The following is a 24761-nucleotide window of genomic DNA, read 5'->3' as shown; positions in this document are numbered from 1 at the left end:
ACATCCATTACATTCTGCAGGATCCAAGTTTTAATTAAAACAAACAAAGCTTTGGTGTTCTGGATACAAAGGAGACCTCCAAGCCTCCTAGTCCAGTTCAGGCTCAGCTGCCAATTCCGTCTTTCTCTGGCTTTATCTATATTCAAAGCCATACCAATTTAACTCCCAGGCAGTTTTTAATCACATTTAATGAAATAGATGCCAACCGCTGCAGAAATGCCCTTAATTTGATTTAAATAAGGTTTATATCAGCCTGGTTAATTGAGTTTATTACCACCTTCTACTAGAAAATATACCTTCTAAAGCTGAACAGAAGAGATAATACAACCAAGTGTAAGTTATACAGCAAACCAATATAATTTTGAAGGCAAATGTTACCTACATTAGGAAAATGCTGTTTTGAGAGAGGACTTGGGCAGCCGCTGTCACCAAAACAAGAGCCCGAAAAGCAGCAGCTGAGGCTGGGGCTGCAGTGATGCACTGGCCCAGTTCCTGGTGCCATAAGCTGAGTAGGGCAGGAGTTCTGCACTGATGTTGTTTGGTACTCAGGACAGCACGTCAGTGGGTAGCAAACAAATGAGCCACACTCTGTATCAAAAGAACTGAATGAAATAAGTTGTGAAAGCTGGGTGTCATGGTAGGGTAGGTGCAAAGACAGTTGTTTTCAAAAGATTATAGGGATTTCTGTTTTATATATCAGGAAAAAAATGAAGATATGTGCACCTTTAATTACACTCAGCCCCAAGACAATGTGTTCCTTACTCAAAAGAGCAGGAGCTCTAAACAGACAGATTAGATAAGGCAAAATTCTGTGATTTATAAAATAACAGTTTTAAAGTAACAAATCACTACAGCTGGTGACCAAATCCCTTATTCTGATGGATTTCTTCTTCTGCTAAAACTGCTAAATAAATTCCTTTCTCAGCTAAGTGACTTGTTCTCCCACAACATGCTGATACTGTGTTATCCAACCCAGATAGACAGATCCAGCCACAAACAGAGAGACCCTTTTAATAAAGATGTCTATTTAAAAATAACTTTAATGCTGCATATCACACAAATCTAATATGGTTTTATGGGTTTTTTTTGTTTTTTTTTTTTTTTAAGGGAATTATAATCTGATACTATTAACAAACTCTTTGTCTTGCCCGTTCAAGCCCAGTTAATCATAAGTGTTGTTGCCTGCATTTAGAATTCCCCCTGTATTAGGAATTCAGCACACTCCTTCAGATAAACCATTACCACTGCAGACAAAACTCTGACTGCTTGTTAAGGATGCAGCAAATACCACTGCAATATACTGAAGTGGCAGATTGTTATAACAAAAAAGAAGCTGCAGAAATGGTTGACAGAGGGGTTTCATTTGTGAATTCAGCATTTTCAGAGAACTCACATTCACACATCTTCCTATCACCCAGCAACAAGAGGAATGTAGCCAAGACCTGTGTCCCATGGTGGAGCACAGTAGCAGGACTCTTAATTCCTCCACAGTGATAAAAAGTTGCATTTACATTTTCTACATTTTCTAATTCTTGTCTGTTATACATTTTAGGATGTGTTAAACATCAACCTATGATGTTGTGAGCCAACACCTTAAACCTAGGAGGCATTACTTTTGGGGCTGCCCTTGTAGTTTTTATTATGTAAGTATCTGGTTTGATTTTGGATTTTACTACTTTTCTCTATAAATTTCATTAAACTTCTTTACCAAAATAAAATGCATTCCAGTATTTCCTGTATGTCCACACTGTGCAAGTAATGATTAAATGAATATTTTAGAGTATCTCCATGTCATTATTCCTTCAGGAAAAAAAGGATGAACTGATCTCTAAATTACATACAGCTTTACGTATCAATAGCTTCTCACCTTGATTGCATCTCCTTTCCAAAATCAAAGTAGCCCTGTCATCTTTTGTTTTGCTCCAGATGAAAAGCTCCTAATTTCCCTCACTGTTTTCATGATTCTTTTTCACACATCCTACGTTCTAACTCACATTCTCAATATTGAGTTTCATTTTCCCACTTCTGCTTCTTGATATTTTCTGCTTCTATTTCTGTTTTTCTAGTTCTATTTTTGAAACATTCTGAAAAATAAAAGGTCTCTGAAATATTTGATTACATGAAAGTGGTGGTAATGCACTGATGATTGTGCTCTGCTGTGACTTACCTAGTTTAGAGACATCAGCATTTGCACAGAGCTCACTTTGAAGCAGCTAAGTCTCACGGGAAAACTGACATAACTAAATTACATTGGAGCACAACACCGTGTTGCCACCCGAACCATCAGATATAATAGCACAAAAATGTATAATATAAATTCTAGAAGTGTTGCATCATTTTTAGATCTGAGAGATCTGTTTTAATGTCTTGTTTTTAAAAAATGTGATCTGAAGCTGAGCAGTTTGGAGATCTGAGAATGCTAATTGCACCTGGGAAACCTTTTTGAGTAAACTTGTTTCCCAAAGGAAACTCTTAGGCTGAATTTGACTCTGTTTTCTCTGGAAAGTCAGAGGTGCTCAACCAATGTATTTTATTCACTGCAAAGATAATTGTCTCATTTTCCTGCCCAGAGAAATCATTATGAAATCAGTCATTCACACATTTCTAGGTTCTTTGCTCCTGCCTAGTAAACAATTAAAATAAAAATACCTTAAGACAACAAGAATCAAGTAGGTGAGCAGTACCTCAGGTAAGGACTGCACATGATCCAGGAGGGCATGGAAAGTGGTTCTCATCAAGTGGTTTTAAATAAAAGTGTACAAGCAAAGAGGTTCCTCTCTTTCACTCCCTCAGTGTTTTTGTGGGATGTCAGTGGTGGTTAATCCAAAAAAGTCTTGGCAATCTCTGTGTCCCCTAAAGCACCTATTTTGCCAAAAGGAGATTGAATCTCAGCATTATCACCAGGGTGTTCTTGCTCTCCTCAGGCTCAGCAGGCTTTCCCAGCAATAGAAAAGATGAATAAAGATGGTGAAAGATTTAGACTGAGTAGTTTCCCAGGTAAAGAGCAGTCTGCATGAGGACATTTTCATCCCAGGAAGGCAGTGCTCTTGTTTCATGTTGTTGTTGTTACTGCTCCTGCTTCTATTTCAGAATGCTTCGGTTTGCTGCAGAGAGAAGAGCCTACAGGAGCAAGCCTACTCAAGGGGAGAGCTGGGCCTTTCCCAACTTCCTTGCCCACTGCAGTTTCCCACTCCCTGGGGCAGGTGTGCCACAGGAGCTGGGCACTGCCTCATCCCCAGCTTGTACCCAAATTTCAGAGAAGCTTTTCACCCCCTTTCCACATGGGTTTGGATCTGGAGGCAGAGCTGACATTTCCTCCGCTGCAGATACTCAGATAATAAGGCTGGCTATTGCACAGGCCTTATATTTAATTTCCCATGGGAGTGTTGCCGCTGAGGGAGCATTGCACAGGCAAATATGGCAGAGCTATTGCCAAGGCTTATTTCATTTAATTGCAGTGCCTCGTTACTAACAAACATCCATTAAAATTCATGAAAGGTGTATGTCACTTTGTAGAGTGTATGATGTCTTCTCTTAGCATGCTCTCTGAGCTTGATCTCACTAGGTATTTGATCTAGATGCCACCAGACATCAATAAATGCTTATCATGCATAATGAAGAAGGAAGGCCTAGCACAAGAAGGAAGATTTCTGAAACAGCACCAGAAGCTGAGCACAAACCCAACAGGAAAACTGAAACAGTAAAGTGTGCAAGGTACATACAGACACACAGACATGTTCAGTAATTAAATAGAACTTATTTCTACACCTAGTTATGTCAGAGCAGTTATTCTATTAAATGCTTTGTCTTTGTGAGGAGGCTGGGTTCCCACAGTGGTCTTTTTTGTAATCAGATAGTTCTTCTCACAAAGGGATCATGCCACTAGGTGAAACAAATGTTAAAGGTGTGACAGCTCATCTATGGAGAACACTGACATGGCTGTCACTTCATTGTCCCCAGCAGATAATGGTAATGACGGTCTGCCTAATTCCATACTCTGAGACACAGCTATGCAGCTGACATCTTCTGAGTAATATAATTAAGCTGAACAGGGAGAGGGGACAAGATTCCAAGCACACATCAGGTTTTCAGGAGATCAGATCACAAGAACCTCACTAAAACCCATATATAAACTTGTTTGGATATATATGCTGTTGTAGGTTGAAACCAGCTGAAAGCAACAGGTAGGATGCTTTAGAGACCTAGAGTGTAGGTCAATGAGCACATGATCGTCAGAGAAGCAGGGAGGAGGGATCCAGCTAGAGCATTCTTAAGGTGAGGGTTTAAAAAAAAAAAGACGGAAAAAATGTGAGGGAAGGCTGTACTACATCCAGGCAGAGGCTCTGCACAGTCTGATGCTCTTACTGAGCTGCAAGGCTTGGGCTGCCACCCAGGAGCACTTCCACAACTGAGGAGTGGAGGTGATGAGAACACATTCTGAACCACAGACAGCAGCAGGCACCACAATGGTGGGGCTAATGACTGTAGCATGTGCTCACCCAGCTTGCCAATAGCTTCAGGAAGGCTCTGCCCCAGCCAATTGATGGCATGAAGTCAGCAAAAAGTCTTCAGGTGACAAAAACAAGCCCCTTACTGCCCAAGGTATTCACACCACTGCCTTCAGGAGCTGAGCAAGCCGTTCTTTTCTCCCAGAAATATCACTTTCCCTTGGTAGCTTTCCAGGGTAGCACTTGCCAAAGCCTTCCTGAATGGTACAGGTAAGAACACTCTCTCTTTTATCTTCATTTTAAGTTCCCAGGCTAAGCTGTAGGCTCCGGCTCCTTCCTCCCTCAAATCCCATCTCTAAGCCTCATCAAAAAGCTGTAGTCCAATTTATAGCACATTTTCTCATCCTTAAGCAGGCAGAACTTCAAGTCTTTCTGCAAAACTTCCACAATTATAGCCTAAGGTTGCACAATGAAATAACAGTGCCAGGTAATGGTAAGCATCATTTTTCCTCTGAAGCGTCCTCTTCAGAGGCAGGGAAGGTTTAAAAATTCCCAGTTCTTTTTCAAATAGTACGCATAAAAAAAGACAGGGAAGTGCCCACAGATCACATAGTGCTGTGTTAAACAGGCACATTCTCAGTGGTACTAAAATAAGAACTTTTTTTTTCCTAATGAATGCCCTCCTCCCCCCTCCATGTTCAGCTTAACTCATCCCTTATCAGCTCCAGATGAGCCAGGCACAGTGGGAGAATTTTATTAGTTTTGTTGTACCATAGCTGACCAATATTTGACAGTTTGACATTATAAATACTTTTCCTTCACTTATCACAAACCCCCCCCCCTTCCAATTCTTTCCATTGCCATATCCCTGCTCTGGGCTGACCCTGGCTTTTCAAATCAGGAGCAGGGCTCTTAGGATCGTGCCTTTACCAACTCATGAGAAAATACTGAATGTTTGCCATCAAGTATGCCTTCTAATAAGACATCATTGTTTCCCAGCTGAAAGAGACCACAGCCAGTTATGAGCCAAACCTGACTTCTGCTCTCATCCATGGGAATTCATTTTCCTAAGAATCATCACTGTTCCTGTGATAACTACGTTTCACTTCATTACAGTGGGTATGGGAATTTGCCCCAAGAGACTTCAAGTTGTAACATAAACTCACACGGTATAAAAAGGTGGGGGAAAGTATTCTGTTTCTTGGAATAAAATTTTACACTGTGTCTCATAGCCAAAGACTGCTATTAGAGTTTTTACATAAGCGGCATTTAAGAGCACGAGCATTAATGGGAAGGCTACGATCATGCTAAAGCAGATGCTGCAGAGAGTGGTTCACTTTCTCACCAAAAGAAGCTGAAGCACAGACAGACGTGTCACTATTTCCTCAAGTCACATATTTAATTAGAATTAAATTAAGTAAATTACTTCCTTTGCCTGTATGGCATAAAAAGCCTGTTATAATTACAGAAGAGAAGGCCATCCTGCAGGCCATTTGATGGCACTGTAACTGTGCTGATTCACCTGATCTTGAGCCAAACTCTCCTTTAATCTTCCAAGTCTTGTTTCAGTTTGAGGAACAGCCAAACACACCCAGTTAGGCTATGCATACGAGGTTTCCCACTATCCACTAAAAAAGGAAAATAAAGACTAGATAACTATTCTAACAGAGGATTTATTTTTTTTTAGTTTAAACTCTAGTGATTCTTAATGTCAGAGTTTAATGAAAAATAGAGGAGAGTGAAGGAAAGATTGATATGTGATTTCTTTCACGCATTTTATATGTTAATAGATGAGGAAAATGTATTTTGGTTAAGGAACACTGTTGTTGTGGTTGTCACACCATGCTCCAGTGGTACTATGTCCCTGCTAGCACAAAGCAATTTTGATCTGCAGTAGCACAGATAATAATGATGCTGAAGGGTTTTTGGTTTTTTTCCCTTTTAACAGAAGATTTAATTTAGCAGAAGATAGTGTATCTGTGAGTGCCACCAGGACTGTAGAGTTTCACTTGTATCCCAGCTCAGCGGATTTCAGTTCTGCCAGTCTTAAAAAGAAGTTTGGGGTAGCCAACCCCCATGAGGCCAGGTGGGCTGCCCCAGCTGCTTTAGAGGGCAGTCACATCTGCTTCTCCTCCAGCCTCTGAGTGCTTTCTTTTAATCTGTTGTCTTTAACTCTTACAACCAGAAACTATTCTCAGTCTTTAATACATTATTCCTTTGGTTTTGCTGATTAGTTTAGCACATTCACCAAAAATGTTTTTTTCTTTTTTCAGAAGGGCAGGCAGAACTTCCAAGAGATTTCAGAGAAACTGTGGCTGAAGAAAACTGATCAGAACTATCAAAAAGAGTAAAAAACAAGTGTGTGTGTAACTATGGATGTGACATTGCCCTTTCCTGCATAAAGGAAGGGACAGGCTAAATGTTACTAGAGTTCATTAGATGTTCTCCTCACCAGGTATATTCAGGTTCACTGAGTGGTGAACACTGAAGAATTGCTCTCCTGATTTGTTCCAGGGAACTGGTAAGCTTGCAGTCTCATTCACAGGACCAGACTAAGCACTGGAAAGCATCTTTCTTTCTAGTCAATGTAGTCATTTCTACCTGCTAGCACCTTAAATGTCCATTGAGAAAAGATCCTTTCTCAGAGGCTAGTAGTCTGACAGCAAACCACACTGTTAGTCCTGTACAGGAATAACTACATCTCCCCTGGGAGCTGGAACTAAGTGCCATCCAATATATCTTGTAATTTCAGAACCTGCAAAGGCTGAAGGCTCCATTTCCTGATAACCACATAATTGTACCATGGAAGGCAGAACTGGCAATGCATAGCAAATGTGAGAGTGCTTAGTTACAGTATAACCAAACCGGAAGACAAAGGTAGGACAATAAGAAGCCATAAGCAAACAAGGAACCCTGAGCTTCCAGTGGTGCATAGGTAGATTGCCCTCATCCCTAGGAAGCAAGAGAACAGTGAACAAGGAATGAACAGTCATGAGTTATGGAACACCTGCACTTTTTTTTATACATGAAGATTTGTGGTAGGTATCCTTACTCCCTCTAAAGTCCAATCACCAACAAGAACAACTTCTTCCTCTGTCCACAACTCCTTTTTGAGGTATAAAGTTGCAACCATTTCAGTGTTCCTAAACCTATAACAAACTGAAAGCAAACACTGCAGACAGAAAAACATCCTCTGATGTCTGGTTGTTGAAGGGATAAAGAAACCATTTTCTTTGCTGGTATCCCCTGCATATTGGAACTGAATAATATGTTTTGATCTACCAGCCTCTTATGTTGATACACTGAAATAATAAGGTACTCCTCCAAACCACATACTTTGGCAGACTGTATCCTGAAAGACAACAAAGACATAGACTAAAAACCTGGCAGCCTCCCTGGCATGCTACACCCTGGGCTCAACAAGTCAGTCACGCTATGCTGGCTCTGTGGTTTAACCATAACGCAATAACACAATGGGAAATTCTGGATTTTGGGTTCACAACACATTGTTCCTACTGGCCCTCAGAAACTGGAAGATTTAAGACAATAACAAGGGAACTCCCTTAGCTAGGAAGGCATGCTCCTTCCCGTAATCCACTTCTAGTGAATGAAAGGTGATAAATGGAGAATACTTACTGCTTACTGTAACAGCCTTCTGTTATTTCCCATTCTCTCTGTGGTAGGGGTTTTCTAAGACCTGAATAGTTGAACCATGAATATAACACTTGCACACCTCTTTTTAAACATTAACCAACAACTAAGTTAGCAGATTCAGATAGATAGGGGTCCTAGAAGCAGAATGACGGCAAACTCCATCTCATGTGAAAGGACACTCCACCAGCACGTCTCCAGCCAAGAAACCTTCAGAAAATCAAACCTGACATCTACATCAGACTTAACAGCAGAAATGTTCTAGAGCACAGCCTGTAAGCCCATGGATACAGGCAGCATATTGACACTGGAAACAGATCATATGTCACAAATTCACTGGAATTATTTGAAGTCAGCATGCACGCAGACAAAAGAGATCTCTCTGATATTGTCTGAGTTTCTAAAATTCATTGGAAGCAGGTTCTACAAAGAAAGTTCTTTGAGAAATTAATTTGATATAGAAAAAGCAAGATGTCTCAGGTAGATAAAGGCATTGAATAGTTAAGACACATTGGAATAATCTTGTTAGTGTAAAGATGTCTGTCTTTTCATAGCCTTTTCTCCCACACCCCAAATGTACCAAATCAGAGCCAACCAGGTGTTTTTTTTTCATCCATCTTTCCTTTTGGGAAAAAAAAAAAAAGATCTTGTTCATATCACATGAAGATAGTACTATAGATTTCCATTTCATGACACTTCAAAGGAAAACAGTGGTGCCATTGATGATGCAAGGCAGTGAGAACATCTTTTACACTGGGAGAAGATCAAGCATTTCACCTGTCTTTGGAAAGGATCTCATGAATAGTAAACCAATAGCACTAGTCTCAATAACAGGAAGATCTATTAAATAACTAAGCAAAGAGTTTGCAGATGTTTAGAAGACATCAACGAGACTACCAGCATGAGTATCTGAAGAAATGGCCTCTTGCTTTGTAACTAGTGCTTCCAACATACTCACTGATACCTTTTGATTCAACATGGTTTTTAACAGCATTTCACACGGTATTCACATAAGCAAGTTGGCATAATGAGCTAGGTGGATGAAAACACTTCAAAACAGCACATATCAAGAAGTCGGTATCTACCTGTTTCCATACTCCTGCAAGGACTGTTCCTGTGCACAGTTCTAATCAATACTCCCGAAAACAGAAGAGAGCAGATAAAAAGATTTCTTAAAGCATCTTAGAGACTGGAATGAGAATTCGGACTTAACTAGTACAACCAAATAGTAAAACATAAAACCAAGATTCATATTCAACAGAAACAGTGCATGCTATAGTACTTGGGAAAGAAAAATCAAATGCCCAATTAAATGTTGTGTCAAAAAAAGAGGCTGGAGATGGAGCTGATTGTAAACTGAATATAAAGTAATAATTTAACAATACTAATTCATTTCAACTGTATTAATGGCAGTATCACACATACTTCACAGGAGATAATGCTAGCTTTCTTCTCTGCTAGAAATGACTTCAAATGTTACACAGTGTTTAATTTTAAAAGATGAGAAACCAAAGAGAGAATCTGGATGACTAAATGCTGAAGCACTGACTACAACAGAAGACTGGCACACTCATCCTAGAAACAAGCAGGTCTGGGAGGGTGATTAAAGAAAAAATTTCCAGTGGTGCACTGGGAAGGTTCTTTGAGAGGTTACTCTGATGTTTCTCTCCCCTCAGAGAAAGATAAGAAGTAATTATCTTAATTTGAGACAAAGAATATTTCATTTGGGTATTGGTGTACAGTTGGAATAATGCAAGAAAAGTTCTGCATAGTTAGACTAATACAAGAATAGCTGTAAATAGATAGCCAGAGGGTATCTATGAGAAAAACTCACCAACTCTGAGGCCTTCAGTCAAGATGGAAAACATTGAGGCTTGCCACCAAAATCCACAAAAGAGCAATCTCTGGAAAAAGAAGCTGCCTTAGTGGTGGTCAGTCCTTAAATGAAATCTAGGGGAGGTGGAGTCAAGCTCCACACCTTCCAGGAGCACAGCTAAATTACCTTCACCTGTGCTCCCACAGCTGACCCGACACTTGCCTCAGATGGCTAATCAGAGGTTCAGGCTGTGATCAACAGTTTCTCATACAGTTGGAAGAGAAGAAATAAAAACATCCGGTACCTTTTTATTGAGTTCTGATGGAATAGGCTACTTATGAATGTTGGAAATTTTCAAAAACCCACTGAACATGCACTTCTATTGAATGCCTAAATACAATTCATCTTATCTTATTATATTCACAGAAGGCTATTACAAATACTGCCTTCTAAGCTTGCAGTTCCATTTCTAAGTTGATATCTGTGGACCTTTGTATGGTGACCTCCTTTTATTCACACTGAAATTACGTCAAATGTATGTCCACTAATAAACATCCTAATGTTCTATCGGCTTCCCTATTTATATATGAATGTTACTGTATTGGCTGTTTTCAGCTCAAAGACTTTTATGCTTTACTGGTGCAATCCAGTGGTAAGTGAGGACAGAGAATTGAAAGGTTATGATTCCAACATATCTGCTGTCTGTGCTGTGATACTGCCTGCAGTACATAACCACCAGTCATCAAGGGAGTATAGCCTGTGTGAATAACCATTATGAGACATGCGGTACACTTTCAGTTCCATGTACCTCTATCAAATCACATCTTGGTTGCAAAAAAAAAAAAAAAAAAAAAAAAAAAAAAGAAGTCTCTAATCTAAGACTTCTAGCTACAAGATTGGGGGCAAACCATACAATCTGACAAAAATTGATTCCGATATGTGAAGTTCTGTTCAATACATTGTGACAGCTGCTAAGAAACCTCCTGATGTACAGTGTGGCATCTGCACAGAATAGAATACCCTGCATAAAGATGGGAAACAGATGTCTTCTAAGTGGAGGGATAAATTTTAATCTCAGTCATTACATACCAAGTTTTTATTTTTCCCCATAAAAGTATGGGGTTCCTTTAGGTTTTCATTTTCCTTTTTAAACAGAATCATTGATATTATTGAAGGCTACAGAATATTCTGGTAAAGTTAGATTGTTTCCACAAAGTAACTGTGAAGTTCTTGTAAAACAAAACATGATTTCATTGTATAAAAAAATCTTCTGCAGAAAGCATATTTACCTGCCCTAATTACCACTCTTATACAGGCTGTATGTCAGCTTCTACCATCAGTACTTATTAATCCATCACAGACATTTTGTTTTTCTTCACAGCCCAAGTTCCAGAGAAATAGCACACAGATAGTATCTGTAATATTTCTGCCTGGCCCTTGGTAGGTCTTGTGCCGAGTGCAACATCAGCTCATTTACAGGCAGAACCCCTAAACATGGGCCACTGCTGGGAGGTGATGTCGAGAGAGTACAGACCTGCCATTACATGAGGATTACAATAATGAAAAGAGGGAAAACAAAACAAACAGACAAGTAAAAATACACCTCAGAAGATTAGGAAAAAAAAATATTTTGAATTGCTAATCAGACACGATCTGATGTAATTCCCAGAATAAAAGGATGACTGAAACAAAAATAAGGTGGGAGAAGGAAGTGGGGAGGGGTGGGGGGGTGGGGGGGGAAAGGGGAGGAGGAATTAAACCAGGGTAATAGTTGTTTGGTTTTTTTTTTTAAAGAAAGACCAGTAATATATGGTCTTCTCATTGCTTTTATTGCTCTCCTGATTCTCCTATTGAAGGAATCTGCCACCAGAGAGTAGTATTAATACCATCAGCCAGACACAGTCCAGTATCTCTTTGTCTCGTTTAATGTGCTATGAGATGGGGACAGCTGGAATCCCTATTAATTTTCAGTTGAGCGCAAAGGAAACCTACCTGATATTTATCCAGACCTGTTCAGATAGGAAGTTTGTGAGTTTAGATGGAACACATCTGAAACTCAGTGGGTTTGTGTGGTAGAAAGACTAAGTCCATGGTATTAATCCCAGCCTGAAATCCAGAGCAGCATTAGCAGACACAATCCTTGAAGAACCATCCAAGCAGAAGACGATGTTCATGAAAACCCAAACCATCACGTTTTGAGTGGCTCTGTTTTATCTCAGTTTTATACAGTTTTGAGCATAAGGGATTAGGAAGGTGGTTAAAAATCTGCTGTTTTCAAGCCCCCTTGTTCTTCAACCACTTTCCAAAGGAAAGGAATAATGTTTGAGTTTTAATATCCTCACTCACCCTCCAACACACAGGCAATCATTCAGTTCAGCAGTTGTGCAAATGGACTCACACATATTGAAAGTCCATGGAGATGTGTTACTTGTGCCAAATTCTGGGCTAACCTGGTGATAAAAAGGTAAAGAGCTGAGAAACAGTACAATGGGAGCAGAAATTAGAAACAGAAAGAATATAAATCAATAGTCTTACTCTTTTACTCTAATTTAATGGCTTACATTTGTGGGATTAATGCCTAATTGACATGACTTGTAAAAATACCAACATTTTACGGGGAAAAAATCAAAATACCCATGGTTTATGAAGTGGAGTCGTGTGGGAATATGTAATGCTGAAAGAGTGGAAAGCAAGGACTGGTATAGAGGTCCACACTGAATGTGAAACTGCCAGAGTGGGACAACCCACTAGGGAAAGAAATTATGAATACCCCTACACTTGGCTGAACTCACAGAGGGAGCTGTAACCTGAACAGAAATGAAATGGCATTTTATTTTTGCAATGATTGAGAGTTTACAGTGCTGTTTAGGATGTTTAAATGCAGTAGGCTCTTGATTATACCATTATCGTGCCTCAGCCAGCTGGCTGATCTGGTAATGGCAACTTGTCTTAGCCTGGAAGTATCTCACACAAGACAATCAGCCTCTGTTTTAAAAGAAAAGCCTCACAGGAGCCCAACGCTGCAGCTATGGACCTGTCCTAAGGTCTTGCTGCAACAGTACAGTTCTGCAAACAAATGGTTTCAAATACCTGTACACTATGAGTGGTGAATTTTGTCATCTAAACTTGCTTTCCAGGTGCAAGTCTTTGAGTTGTTGGGTGGAGAAGGGCATGTGGAAGGGGTGGGTCAGAAAGGACCATTTCTGGGTGGACAGTATGCATCAGAAATGGGGAACAGCAGCACTGCTCCCTCATCTTCCCACTGCATCTGCTCTCATTCTTTGAGACGCTGAGAGGCTTTTTACAAGGAATAGCAGCAGTGAAACAGCTAGTAAGAAACCTGGGCCTTAGATGGATGTGGGAATAAATACATAAGCCAAGAACTGAGGAGGAATAAAAGAAAAGGCAAAAGAGTCTTCAGTGGCTGTTTGTGTTTTCCTTGGACTTTCTTCAGACTGTTTTCTCTCACTGAAGTTATTTGGGTGAACTATTGACTCCAAGGTGTTTATGACTTTAATTACCAATAAACCATGCAAATTAAATTTGCTGAATAATGAAGCTGTAAACAGACTTACCCTGCAGATCATCACACACAACTGTAAACTTGGACAAGAGCAAGAGCTTACCACATGTAATTGGGCACAGACTAGAAGGGCTCAGGAACTTACAGCTAACGTTTTCATTCATTAAAAACAAAATACATTTCTTACGATCTCCCAATTTGTAAATCTTTGGCTGATTTCAGTTTAGTTCATGTCAGCAGGAGCACATCTGAGTTACGGTTGCTTCAATAACTTTACTTACTTGAAAGATGTCTAGAGGAGAAAAGAACTGAAGTCTGGAGGAGTGAGGAATGAAGAACATTGTAAATATTTAAAAGACATAGGAAGCTGAGTGCATTGGATAGAGAACACCAACCCATGTTTTCTTGCATGCACTGGCCAGCGTGGGAAGCATGTTGGAAGCACAGTGGTATTGAATGAATCTGAAACGATGCATTCTATTATTTTGAAGTGATACCATAAAGAGCTTCTAACTAATAGCTGAGCATCCTAGCTAATGAGACTGTTTTGCCAGCCAAAATCATCAGGTCGTTAGTACAGTTATGTAATGCCAGCAACCTTATACACAAAGAACTCCCAGCCTTCCTTCATTAAGCAACCTGCGTGGTACCAGATGCACAATCAGGCCACTTTCTCCTTGGCAGAGGTCTTGCAGAACTACTGTTTGTCGTAGCCTCTTGTAATACAACAGGCAGAGCTTCCTGGCTTTCCTCAGCACTGGCCTTTCCTCCAGCCATGGTTCACTGGCCTTGCTGGGCACTCAGCTGCAGAGCTGCCCTCTGCCATTACATAGCCAAAGCGGGGCAGTGAGGCGAGTGGCAGCTTGGCTGGCTTCAAAGAACACAGGACCCACAGCCTAGGCTGACGGGGAATGACAGAGCAAGGGGAAGCCAGGCTTCGGTAACTTTTAATGACAGATCTTGTTAGGGTTAAGAAAACAACTCAGCCATCGTGCTGTGATTCAATCTGAAGGGGAGCCCATCACCCTTACTGCCACAGGTCACAGCACTGGGAAGGAGGTTGTTATCCTCAAAATTAATCATTGGGAGCTACCACAATGGGCTTCCGATGCCAGGCAAGATGCAAAGCTCACTGCTGCCTGCCAAATTGGAGACTATTACTGCTGCTTCTGCCACCTCATCCTGCTTGCAGGATCTTGTCTTTCCTATCAAATCACATTTTGTTCCAAGAAAATGTGGGATGTCTCCACAACGTCGTGCCCCTTTCCCAGGACCCTAAACAGTCCCTGGGTTACACAGTGTCCATTGCGGATAGCACCACGCAGAAAAAACACTAATAAATCATCATCCTTTTCCATTTGTCCAATTTCTTAGAATTTCCTTGAGTAACAGAAAAGGAGATTAATACTGTTGACTTTTTTTGTCCTTCACTGTTTTGACTGGAAATAAAGAAAACACTGAAGCAAAAATCAGCAGTCAGGATTGATAGGCGCCAATGGAGAGGATGTCCCAAACTCCCAGGTTTGATACTCTCCAGAAATGCCATACACTTGAACTGTTTTCTTATCAGTCCCACATGAGCCCCTGGATATCTCTCTGGCTCTGAGAGCACTGTGTCTGCCAACATTGTGGAGGAAATTGCTCTCAGTCTGAGTATTTTGGCAACATCATATGCAACCCACTGTTGAGGAGGGACTTTCCTCATCACTCACATAGCAGTAACTTTGCCACATTAAGAATGGGCTAAGATCTCCTTAGATGAATGAGGCAAATCGAAAACCCAGCTGCTGATGTTTCTTTTCTTCCTAAGAGTATTTACTGTGATTTGTACCACAAAACTAAAAGCCACAATAGAGATAAGGGCCTTGGGATGGTACAGGCTACACATGACATAGAGATACACACCCTAAAATCTTATAGTCTAAAATAACACGGCAAAAATCTAAGATGATCTTCCATACAAAAAAAGCAAAACCTCACACATCATGAAATAGCTCAATCCCAGAGGGAGAAAAATTGCTTGGGTATGTGGCTAAGATTGGCAGAAATTCATCCCCTGAGAGTATGAGGACAAAACAAGAGCTTAAAACAACATCAATTACTGTAAATTTAGTAATTTAAGTGACGTATACTTAATATGTGCCTCATTTAACATCAGCGTAGCCCATCTATTTCAGTGTTTGGATAGCTTATCTACTGACTGGATTTCTGTTGTATTACCAGTCAAGTAATATTCACAACGATTTTTATCATCAATTCCTGCTGAATTCATTTTTTCACAGCTACTTTAATTCTGTGGAACAGCTCTTTGTAGCGGTTATCTTGAACTTAAAACAGCTTCACAGCGAGAATTCAGCAGTATTGCATGACTGTTATTTTAATGTCTTTTGTGTATTCAGTTGCACAACATTATGAAATGTAATTACTATGAGGGGTTCAGAGAACTTACGGGTAAGACATTTCACAGTCATTAGCAACCTCAGCAGAAACCTGCTGTATCAACACAGGAAGGCAGAGAGAAATGCTCCTATTTTTCTAGTGTTCTGGAATGTTTTTCTCATTTGTTGATTCTAGATTTTTTTATATTTTTTTTCAAGTTAAGTCTAGTTGCAGGAGCATGGGAAATTGCCCTAGATTTGCATCCATCCACAGAAGAGAAAAAAAAACTGAGCACAATAAATCACTTTCCATTTCATTTCAAAATACAATCACATGACAGCTCACTGGGGATGGAAATGTAATGGTATAGCAGCTGCAGATGGGCATACAGGCAGGAGACAAACCCAAGACAATACAGAGTTCAGAAGTTCAGACCCAGCACAGGGTTATAGAGACTGAATTACAACCTTTGCTGAACTTGAATACTTGGAACAACCCTCCCAGTGCCATCAGCACACAACCACTCTCACTGTATGTTGTGTCCTACAGCAGAATAACCAGGGCTGCTTGGAAATGACACACTTCCAGTGTGAATATTTATGCTCTTTCCTCACTCTTTTGAGTAACTTCCAAGAATAATCATGGATTTGCTCTTTCCTTCCTAATTGTATGGGGGTTGTAAAAGACACAGCACACCAGATTTTAAGGCATTTTTAGCCCAATTTTTCAGTGTGATGAATTGCAATATCATAACGTACTTGTACATGATAATTGTTTATAAAATACCTTTGTTCGTAGGAATAACGTATTCCACAAAATGAACTTACTCCTCAGTGTACTTAAGGGAAAAAATCTATTAGATATTAATCTAGTAGTATGTGAAAAAACAAATTTTTCATGACAGTTTCCCCACCATTAAGTGTATTTTCTGGAAGTGAGTCTCCCTGAGATTCACTGCCATACTTCTCCCATCTTCAAGTGGTTCAGACCAAGTGGAGCTGAGAGTGGAATCTTCCCTGTCTTTTTCTAATCATCATCCTTGGGTTTTTTCAGGATTTTAATTCAGGACAGATTCTGTAGCAAGAAGAAGGGAGAGGACAAGGGCGTTTAATGCATTACCTGGGTAGGATCTCATCTTGCTCCAGATGAAAGAATGTAGATTTTCTGTGGGACTTCTTCAGGGTAACAGATCTGATGGGAAAGAGGCTGAGTCAGCAAAGGAATTTAGCAAAATTGTGTTTCTGTTTCTGTAGCATGCTGTTGGGCTCTTTCCTGAAAATGACGCAGGAAAACTACCAGGGCAGAAAACATGTATTTGGGAGTTTATTAGCTTTGGGCCCACAGAAAGATCTAACTCATGCTTTAGATAGCAGTTCTCTAATTTGTTTACATTTATTCTTTTCCTAAAGAGAGTGGGTACAATTTTGTGTCATGAGAACCTGAAATTAGGCTCTTAAATCTAAATGCAAGCCCCTAAAGAAAGGTTGCCAAACATTTTTTGTGGAATTTGGCAGTGCTTGGTCTATTACTGAATCCCTCGTTGCAGGTCACATCTCACTGCTCTCTATATATTCTTAAAATACAATGGATGACATAGCAGCCACATACTCTATCACAACCAAGGGGTGATATCCATTGGACCTCTGTCTCATAGGATATATTAAGCATAATCTGTCCAAAAGCACTATGACTGTTAAATCTTAGGAAAACCTAAAGAAAGCATTCAAATAAAAGTGTTGCTGTGAGAAAGTCACTGGAATTTGCTTCCTTAGGCACACTTTGTGCAACCTTTTTCCTCTTACGTTTATCTTTCCATTCTCATCTTTGGATGTTGCTGGAATTACAGACTCTGTTTTTCATTCTACCACCATATGTCACCATTTCAGTTGACAAACCATGATTTCATGCCATTCTAGCTTTGTTTCACTATAAGCAAAACCCACATATTGATTTGTATTCTAAATTCATGTCTTTTCCTTGTCCTAGATTTTCCTACAACCACTTCTATGCTTATACAGTTACCTACAACAAACTAAGAAAAGCATCTAGAAAACCTATTTATTTCTTTTTAATTGTGAAGGAAATATTTTTTTTCTTCTATTTTTGGTTATAAGCGTGTTGGCTGCCATACTGATAGCTTTGAATAGGAGCTCGGGTAGATATATATTGTTGCTGGCTTACGGCATTGCCCATGATTTCCCCTCTAGAGATCCCGGAACAAACAAAAATTATACTCTTGTCCCTCGAACTTTTACAAACATTATTTAAGAGTGGAAAAGAGCACTCATTTGTGGTTTTTTGTGTTTTGTTTTGTTTTGTTTTAAATGATATTTTAATTACTCATGTCGTGCTCCGGCAACATGTCCAGCCTTTTGTTAAAATGTGGCTTAATTGCATTACGGAGCCTTCATGGGACCCTCACACATAAAGCGCTTTTCTTCAGACTTTCAAGACCTAAATTTGCAGTTGGCTCCTGACCAGCGCACTCGAGCAGATAGGCACGTAGGTAGTGGGCAGACCCCGCGTTGATGAAGTAATCATAGTTGACTGCCTCGCCAGTGCTATTCCACAAATATGCCCACAAACAAAAATCGGACATGCATGTTGGTTTTCATTTTGAGTTCATTCAAAAAAAAAAAAAGAAAATGCCCTTGGTATGTCAGAAAGCATGGAGACACCTTCACGGACTGTTGGCTACGCCTCGACAAAGCTTTACAACAGTCTGTTAGACAAAAAAGAGACTGATGCAGATACCTTAATAAGCATCCCATCTGTGAGGTCATCGGGATATTTCAAACAACTTTCAGCTCTCATTAGTTTAGCGGTTTCCACAAGCATGTCCTTATCTTTTGTAACTTTTGCAGCCAAACTTCCTGGGAAAGCCTCCTAGCTGGGTGACATTCTTACCCGTGGGTCAGTCTGCAGTAATGAGCCACCAATTTATGTGTCCTTTGCACTCTCAGGCAGTATATGTTTATATTAACCTTTCACGTTGTGAATTTTTTTCCTTTATCCATGTAATTCTCTGGCTTCTACCATGCAAATCTCATTATTCCTAATAGGCTGCAATTAGGATCTCCAAGCTGCTGATCCCAGTCATGAAAGGCATTTTCCAAGAATAAGTGTTTTTTCTTTTGTTTTAATGATTGAATATGTAACAGAGACTATACCCCAAAAAACAGTGGCGAACAATGGATCCGCAGACTCATGGAAGTCCTTATCAACTTTCTGCTTTTGTACCTCCAATTAATACATAAGGTATAGCATAGTTTGCTGCTCCATGTAAATACACTGCATATAAAGTTGCACAGAAACAAGGTTGATGACTTTTCAGGTCTGCTAGGCTTAAAAGAATAAAAGGGTATTTATTACAATTTCTTACAGTTTCTTGCACTTGAAAGAGATAAAGCGGCTTCATCGGCATTTGCCAACATGGTAGGTCTTTAGCACACTAATAAGCTCCCCAGTAAAGAAGATGTTGTAGTCAAATGTTATTTTTCAAGAACTCCAATTCTGTATTCAGAAATGGTTGGACTGAAATATGCTTTTTCTGAAGGCACAAGAAAGTAACATGTACTGTCTTTGTTCAAATCTTTCTTTGGGTTTTTCAGTTCTGCACAAGAGACACAAGGTAAAAATGAGAACCAGGGAAGAACAGGCAGCGGACGGCTGGATGGGTGTCTGCTCAAACTGAGACAAAGAGACAAATGTGATCTTGGAAAGAAAAAAAATGGAGGCAAAATATAAGTAGTTACAGTATTTCAGGTATGAAATGTTCAACACTTGGAGTAAAGTCTTGGCTGGAAGAACAGAACAGCATTAAAATAGAGACTAGATTACAAGAAAATGGCCTGGAAGGGAGAAGAGCAAATCACATATAAATAAGTCAAGGACTACTGGGATCTGAAATGGTGGAGGATGGTCAAGGCAGTGGTGAAGAACAGAGAAAACAAAGTAGGATGGAAGAGAGTGGTTTCATATTTAGGGGTACAAAGCTATATTCAAATCACATTTTACATCCCAGCTTTCTTCATTTTGGTCTGCTGTAACCTGAACACAGTTATATTCAATCCATAATTAAACACTTTTCTGTCCAACATTGTGTTTCAAATCACCTGATGTGTACAACAGCAGTTTTTTACAAGCAAAGTGTTCATAAGGCCCCAAATGACCTGAGTGAGGAAAACTCTCTAGTCCAGACTTTCTCAGCCACCCACTGTTTTTCGCTCTCTACCTTCTTGTAGATATCCATCAAAGTTAAATATATCTATTTATGCAAAAAATCTCTTAGGAAGCACCACTCAGATCATGCTTATATCACCAGGAAGAGCCTTAAGTTTGGACATTACTAATTCTGTGGGTTTTCTAACCATTTATCTCATTTTCTTCTTGATATTTTTTCTAACATCCCAATTTTATTCTGCATATATTCTGTGTGGTTACCTAGAAGGAGAAAAAAATTATCACTTTTTATAATTAGCTTTTGATCTCCTGTCTTCAAAAGACCTCATAGAAAGCCTCTTCATAGGACTCAGAGTTTAAGTGTAATAGCTAAGACCACAATATCTCTTGTTTACTGAAATAATAGGTCTCAAACCGATGATTCACAGGATCATGGTAACTCTTCTCCAGAACCAAGTTAAACAATACAGTTCAGTGTTTTCAACTACAATTTAATGGTGTATCATCAATAATCAACCCACTCATCCCAATTACTTGAGGAGAAACTGATCTGTAAGGAGCCTTTTTTCTTCATTTCCTGGAAGCTCAGAGAGATGCAATAAAGGCATCTTTGCTTCCAGGAGCCTGATAATAGCCTCACACTCTGCCAGCCAACTCCATCTGCAATGGCATACAAACACTGTGTGGTTCTAAACCCACAAAGCACTGACCTCAAGATGTGAATATAATGCTTAGTGACACAAAGACACATGCAATTGCAAAAAAAAAAGAAAGAAAGAAGTGAACAAGGAATATTATCAGGAAGGACCACCACCACTGTCAGAAGCTTGAGCCTGTGCTTGGTAGAACAGGAACAGTGGTGTTTATGTGTAATTGTAAGCCTCCCTGTCCCCTTTGGAGAATAATTACCGTATTGTAAGGTCTTTGTTTGCTTGCTTTCTTGTCTGTTTTGTGTGTTTTTTTTCTTGTGGTGTTGTTGTTTTTTCAGCCATAATCTAAGGATCAATGCAGCAGCTGAAATGTGAGTACTCAGAAGCATCTGAAGTGATGAGGGAAGGACTGATGGAGGGTGAGAGGAAGAGAGAAAGGGACAGAAGGAGAGAGGAAAGTTGTAAGGAAGAAAGAAAGGGCACAAGCAGGTACTGAAAGTCATAATGACATAAAGAGGTATCTCCTTATGCAGGCAGTAGACTAGCTTTGTCAGTAAGTAGCAAGAGAGTGAAGAGTGCTCAGAAAAATTTGTTCACCATAAACCCTGTCATAAGAGTGAGAAGTGCCCCTGATCGTGCCTCACCCCTTTACCCATCTGTAAATGCAGGAAGTGATGGAGAGCCTGCCTCACACCTAAATACACCTATTCATCTCCTTACCTTCATAGGCACCTTTCCTTCCTTAGGAGATCATCAAATAAAGGAGATACCAAGGCTGAAGCCAGGACTGAATTAATAATACATCAGCTAGCTCAAAACTATTGCAGTTTGTATGATCTGACCCTTCAGTATCCATAGGAAATGCAAGAGATCTTATCCCTCTCGGGTAGCTTACAGAATAGAGTACAAGATATAATAGCATGATCATTACCTGTCATTTCTGGTTAGCTGGTTTAGCACCACAGCAACTTGTTTGCCTGCACAGACCTAAATGTCAGTGTGAAAACATGATAAATTTCCATCAGATTGTCATCAGACCAATTTTAATCTGAATTTGCAGGGCAAACAATCCCTTCTGCTGAGAGCTCCAGATGCAATAAAAAGAATCTAAATAGCAACCTAATCAGTAAGGGGAGATGTGGGAGCAGAGCCTTGTTTTCTACTATTTGAAACTCAGCCAAGGAGTTATTTAATCTGCAGCAACATGTATAGTACCAGTAGCTTGTAAATGAGATGATTAATATAATTTATTTATTTTTTTTAAGATGTAAAGTTGCAGATAGTTTCCTGTAGGCAGGTGGAACACCACCTCTGGCAACATCTAAATTGTCTGAAAGAATTAAGCATCAAATTTCTTTCAGCAGCATATGTAAGTACTTGGCCAATTTCAGCAGATACAATCTCATTAATAATATCTCTTGCTCTTTCTTTCGTGATTGGATTTCAGTTGGATTTTTTTTTTAAGGTTTTGTTTTGGAAATCAACTGAAATAGAAAGGTCTTAAAAAATCAGATTGCCTCTTTTTTCACATATTTACTTTTCACATTCTTATTTTTAAACTGGAAAGGTGCTTCATGCAGGTACTGATGGTATCATCCATTCAGCCCCATCAGACTAGGAACTGATATTTGAAATAAACTAATATTTGAAATAATGGAATCAAGAACATGGGGGCACGTGGGTGCTCACCCTGTCCTGACTGAAGCAGTTTGTGTTGCTGTGTTGAAGGAGCATGGGCTTGCAGGTAGGATGAGCAGAGGGGGCTCCTCCACCCAGCCCAGCTCATGGCCACCCCAGGGCCAGCTCCATCACTGCTGACCTGCAAAGAGGTGGCTCAGGAAAGTAAGCTCCAAAAGCTACATGGACAATAGCTTTCCCCTCTGCATCCCTCACTGATTCTTCACTTCCAAAGGCTTATTTGAAAAGCTGGCTCTGTAGGATATGGTAAAACAGTCTAGATTATTTTAACTGAGCATTTGGCATAGGAAAGGAGCCGTACTCTAAAAGTGCAATTTAAATCTGACTGAAATCACTTAATAGATTCCTTCTGGGTTCAGCACACTTTGAGCTAGGTATGATAAAACACCTCCTGCAAATGTACAACAAACCACATACAAAAAGTACCAACAGAGACAGACACCCCGTGATGCACAGGTGCATCACACCTGCACTTCTCTCATGCCCAGACCCCGAGACAAGGGCTGCTGTGCCACTGCCTCTGACCTCTGCCTGCCTTCATGGCTGTGTTCCTGTGTGGCCCACAGTCTGCCAGTGCCTCTCTCCCCATTCTGCACGCTAATTGCTGGCACCTCCTGACAGGCTGCCTTCACCCTGACCTCATGAAAATGTACTTCACACAGACTGTGCTGTGTGAATATTCTTTCCACATTAATTCAAAGACCCATTTGGTGTAACTTCAGCATTATCCCGAGTTTCTATAGATTCTGTTACACAAAATAAAACAGAATACAGTTTTGTTCAAGAAATTTGTTGAACAAATCATAGAATCATCATATCACAGAGTCATAGAACGGCCTGGGTTGAAAAGGACTATAATGACCATCCAGTTTCAACCCCCATGGACAGGGTTGCCAACCACCAGCTCAGGCTGCCCAGAGCCACTGTTAAGCTCTAGATCCATTGCTCTCTTTTTAACAGTGAGAAGCAGTTATGGCAGCAGTCTCACTGAAGTCAGCGGTATGAAACACCAGTACAAAGGATGCAGGCAGGTGCCTATGTAACCAAGCTTCCTCAGCCAAGGAGGAAGTGTGATACTGTTGTGGTAAGAGGCAGCTAATGATAGAACAGACTCTTCAGAGTTTCTTGCTGCAAGCATAGTTAAACAGGGCTTATTAATTCTACAGCCAAGCTATTAATTCTACTGTCTCAAGTTTGCCACAGCACATTTTAATTTGTTCCATGAACTTGCTGCCAATTAAGATTGTTTATAAAGAACGTGACGGCTAATCTCAAATCTCACCATTTCAGGGAAGGGAGGGCCAGCCCTGAAGGTACATGGATGAGAGACTTCCAGCAGCACTGCTGTGTGGTAGGAAGCAACCTTTGGCTGTACACAAACATCTCCAAATGGTTCTGTGGCACTGGGAAGAGATGTCTGCACAACTTCATTTGGGCTGCTACATCCAGCTGGCAAGAGCCTTCCAGTCCCTCTCAGTCACTGTAAGCTCAAAGAGTGTGAGCAAAACCTAATCATTTCAACTGAAGGGGCCATGGGATAAGAAGGGGCAATGCTGCAATAGGTGGGGGGGCTGAAGGGTGCAGACAGGTTGTAAGCCACTCCATGGGGCATGCCACAGGAGCAGGCTTGGCTCCTGAAGGCCATGGAAACCTTGCTGCAGGGTCACTAGTTGTCTAAATCTTTGCTTTTGGAGTGTTTTTGATGTGCTACCTTCCTGACAGGTCTGCAACAAAGCCAGAAATAACTGGGTACATTACAAGGCCAGCAAGTAGCATGTTGAGAGCACCCTGGGCTCAGCAGCTGCCCCAGGGAAGGAGCTGGCAAGTTGTGACAGGCTTCCTTAAATGGGGATTTCGAATGAGCATGAAATACCTCAGCAGTAACAATGCACTGTGCTAAATAGTGGTGAATCTGAGAATGAGCCTCACGGAGGAACTGCATCATCCATTTTGAGAGTGGTGCAGCTTCCCTTAGCCCCCTGTAACAAGGCCAGCTGCTGCCAACCCTGTCTGCACAGGGCTCATCCACTTGTTAACAGTGAATCTTAACAATCAAATTAAAACTCATTTAAAAAAGGCTAGCTGAGGTACTGTTAGTGACTCCTGAGAAGAGATGATGGTGCACCCTGTGAAGCTGGCACACAGTATGCTGGATCATGCCAACTACACTGATGTTTTGTTGTACAAAGATCCAAAATATCCTTCCTCAACTCAATTCTCATATTTTACAAATTACTGCACCAGGGGACTCTGGCAGCTGGGTTTCTTTGCTCTGCTGCCTTTCCTTCTGTGTACATTATCAAAATGCAAACTCCTGTAGCCAGTAATGTGATTAGATAAAGTGACCAATGCAGCAGTGACCAATAAGAGATGCTACCTTCCCTGCAGTCAGCTTGCAACTGACTGGTCAATAG

The sequence above is a fragment of the Coturnix japonica genome, chromosome 3, assembly GCF_054131305.1.
Source record: "Coturnix japonica strain WE chromosome 3, WE-NBRP24, whole genome shotgun sequence".
Lineage (NCBI taxonomy): Eukaryota > Metazoa > Chordata > Aves > Galliformes > Phasianidae > Coturnix > Coturnix japonica.
Note: the sequence above shows the minus strand (reverse complement) of the source record.